The sequence below is a fragment of the Melozone crissalis genome, unplaced genomic scaffold (assembly GCF_028551555.1).
Source record: "Melozone crissalis strain CALT ecotype California unplaced genomic scaffold, PUWL_Pcris_2 ptg000013l_1, whole genome shotgun sequence".
In the NCBI taxonomy this organism is placed as follows: Eukaryota; Metazoa; Chordata; class Aves; order Passeriformes; family Passerellidae; genus Melozone; species Melozone crissalis.
The window spans coordinates 6,023,605-6,027,567 of NW_026535791.1; the positions used below are offsets into that span (position 1 = coordinate 6,023,605).

At 43.6% G+C, this 3,963-nt stretch overlaps 1 protein-coding gene across 1 annotated transcript in view; it reads right to left on the reverse strand.

The window, feature by feature from the left end:
- Positions 1-3,963, reverse strand: part of MTIF3 (mitochondrial translational initiation factor 3) — a 132,232-nt gene that overhangs the window by 38,590 nt on the left and 89,679 nt on the right. The gene's annotated exons all lie outside the window — the stretch shown is intronic.

Consider the following 3,963-nt stretch of genomic DNA (forward strand, 5'->3'; position numbering starts at 1 on the left):
ACAATCATCTGCTAGGACTCCTCAAGGCGGCTGCGGCCCAGAGGTGTCCTGGCAGGACTCGCAGCCACGGGCAGGGGTTCAGTGCAAGACCATGACTCCAAGCAGGTCCTTTGTACTCGCAAACCTGACTCGCAGAGGAAATTCAGATCTGTATGAACACAGAGATGCCAGAAAATCAACCCACTTAAATCAGGCATTTGAAATGCATTAACATCCCTTTCCTTTGGCTCTTGGCTTCAGTCCACTCTGGCTTTAAGCACTGCTGGATGCTGAGCACTGGCTGCAGCAGTAGAGGGGCAAGAGAGCTGAAGATGTTTCTTTCCAGGGGTTTTGCCAGTAAAGAGGAGCCACTTCTTGCCGCATCCTGCAACAGGGGACACTTTAACTGATTGCAAAAAGAGTTAAGTGTACTTAGAACCTTGGTAGATGAGGGCTAAGGTGGGTAATAGCCACAACAGAAGTAGCTGCTTGGGAAGCAATTTAATTAATAGAAATGTAAGAAACAAAAAGGTCAAGCCTTGTCTCTGCTGTGCTGCATTTAATCTGCACATGTACACAGGACTTCAGCCTCGTGGGTGTCGGTTTTTTTTTTCAGCTGGCACATTTCCCCAAACACGATAGCATTTTTTAACTTTAGTGGATGACATTTTGTAATATGTTTAAGGATCTGTAATATTTTATGCTTACAGCTTTTTGCTATTGTTGTTCCAATATGGCACTGATGCCGGAATTAAAGTTTAATATGATTAGAAAGCTCAATTGTATAACCAAGGGGTTATACTCTTTATCTATTCTAATCTGATTAAAAGGCTTCTCTTCTGTAGCTTTCCACAATCACTTTATAGCAAAACCTGGGAGCAAAGCAACCAGCACTTTGGTTTGTTCCAGATCATACAAAATACCAAATTGATTCCTTAATTGTGTACTTAATTCCTTGCCCTACAAAGCTGTGTCCAAACTGCAAACCCGGCTTGTTTGGCTTTAGTGGAGCTGTTCACTGAGAAAGGGCTGTGGAACCAGAGGCCCAGGCTTGCCCTAAGGCTCAATAGCTGCCTGCTGATGGGCAGAAAAAAGGCATTTTTGGTGTTGCTGCCTGGTGGTTTTGCATCACCATGTACTATGCTTTGGGGTAAAAAGAGATTTGGCAGATGAGCCCCCTGCTCAGCAGAGGTTATTCTGTGTGCTATGGATCCACAGGGTTAGCAAGCATAGCTAAGTTAGAGAGTGCTCCTGATGTGTTTGTATGAACCCCTGCACCTTAGAAGTGGGGGGTGGTTGTTCTGCAGAGCACCTCCCTCCATGGCCCCCTAAAACCCCCAGGCCACCACCAGGACCACCAGCACCCATGGAGGTGAAGCTGGCATTCTCCACCACAGCAGGCTGCTGTGGGATGCAAAGTGGCCTCAAAGCTATTCCCTCCTCTCTCTGAACATCAGCCACGGTCTCTACAGGGTCTCTACACCTGGTTGCTGTGGCTAAGCCAGGGTAGGGAAGGTCTGGAAGTCAAGGCTACTACTTGTGAAGGAGAACAAAGAGGGGCAGCCCCTCCTAAATGTGGTATTTGACCTTTACAGTCACAGAGCAGGCTCTGCCCTTCTATTTCATGCCCAATTCCTCCCCAGCTTGTGATGGGAGTGCTTGGCCCTCATCCCTCCTTGTGCACACAAACTTGGCTTTCCCCAGTGAGGAGCATGCTGTTTGTTTGGCTGTGCTTACACCCCACAGACTCCCCCAGCCAGCCTTTACCAGCATAGCTCAACAACACAAACAACCCCCAAACCCAACCATATTCCTTCTCCTAATCAGCTCCAGGCCCAGTGGATGCCACAGCTGACACTGAGCAGGCTGTCTGTAACCACTCTTGAGCTGATTTGATTTCTGAGTTTCCTGTGTGACTCTACAGAAGGGATTTCATCACCACTGTCACCTGCAATGCATCACTGACATGGGTGTTGCATCCATACTCTGCTGCTATTCAGGAGACTCAGCCATGTGAGGTATGGCAACAAACAGAAGGGCAACATCAACACTTAGTTAAGAGTAAGATTTCTTATCAATATAATGTTATTTGAATTGTCCCGGAAGTATAAAGTCTAAAACCTTCTCATCCTCTGAGCAACATGTAATTTAAGAATTGTTCTTCACTAGCAAGACAGATTTATTTCAGGTGTGGCAAGGTCTCTCCTTTCTCTCTGTGTCTACAAACAACCACTTTTTAGGTACCTAAGCTCACCTAGAAGCTGCCTGAGGCAGCTGGGATGAGGATGTTCACTGACCTTCCTTGGCATTACACCACCTTTTCCCTTGTCCTGCCTGGCATGCACATACCTTTTAAGTCATCAGGATTTCCTACCTTAGTTTGTTACTGCATGTTTATGAGCCATTAAAATTGCCTCAGAAGTAAAAAGTAAAAGTTTCTTTTTTAAAAAAGGAATTTGCCTTGCTTCTGATGTTGTCTAGGTCACATTCTGAGAACCAAGCTCAGATTTTCATCATATCCACCCCAGATCTATTACAGAATTTTTAAATATATTCTTACTATATATTTTGCATTCTTCTGTGGCATTGATTTTCCGCTCAGTTGTTCATGACTGTAAGGAGAAAGTTTAGCATGGCAAACAAGCTTTCTACATTTCACTTTGTTGGCATGCTGTGATACAGAATAAGCTCTTTTACATTCTTAGCTGGGGATCCCCAGGGTTGTTTGGCAAAGGCGTTCCTTCCATGAAGTGCCAGCACACAGATGACCAAGTCCACCACCTTACACAAGCTCTGTGCACCTCCCCCTGCAGCAACGAACTCAATTATCTGTCTGTGAAACCAAAACTCTGGTGGTCTGGCTCCTACCTTACAAGAAACATCAGACCTCATAATCTACTGGCAGATGTGGCAGGTTTCTTCTGCATTTCTGTACAGAGGCATGGCTCTCTTTTAAAGGAACTCAACTCTTCATAACTACTGCAAGGAGCAGCAATACAGAGTCTGGGCATCTTTACTGCAAATCACTGAGAAATTGTTTTTAGACTCAGTCTAGCATTGCAGACATCTAAGGATAGAGCATCCTTGCCTGCAGGAGATGGAGATGGGAACTGATAACCAGGAGGCTCAAGTTTCAGCTGTAGAACTGATGTTTCCAGCAAGACTGTCTCCTTGCATCAAGTCTGTGCTGTGAAAACACCCTCCAGCTGATCAGTACCAGCTGCCTTGGAGGGGGAAAGAGGAAACGCTACTTGTGGCAAAGTACCATAAAGCACAGACCTTACCTCCACTCCAGAAACACTTCTCAGTGCTGGGATTAATGGTTAAACAGCTGGTATGTCACCCTGGCAGGGTGAGCATACCCTCAGACCCTTATGGTACATTCACCAACTGTAATTTATGTTAAATCACAGGAGAGAAAAAATTATCTTTAAACCAAGTCTGCACTGAGCTCCCTGTATCTTTTGCAAAGAGTGAGACAACACTTCTGAGTTATTACAATGTGTAGAATGAACTTTTATTTTCATTCATCCTTCATTAATACCATACAATTAGATAGCAATATTTGGAAAAAAAATAATATCGAAATAATTTAAAACAGAAGGCACAGAAAACCAAACCCAACTATTCTGCTACAAGAGAAAGGGGAGAGAGGATTCAGGAAGTGAATTTATTCTGAAGTTTTATCGCTTAGATATTCTGATCAAAAGCTACAGCACACAGAAACAAAACTGCACAGTTTAAGCTAACCCATGCTTTTGCTACATTTAACATATAAAAGGAAAAAAAATTCTAAAAATCTTTTTTCAGGATTTTGAATGAAGAGTGTAATTTTTAAAATAAAAACCACTAAATCTAGTACATATGTCAAAAACTTCCCTAAAGCCTACACACTAAGATGTACTTCACAAAAAAGTCTGCATAAGAGCAAAGCATACAGTTAAACACCATCTGGGGATGGGAGAAAACTGGTTTTTAATCAGT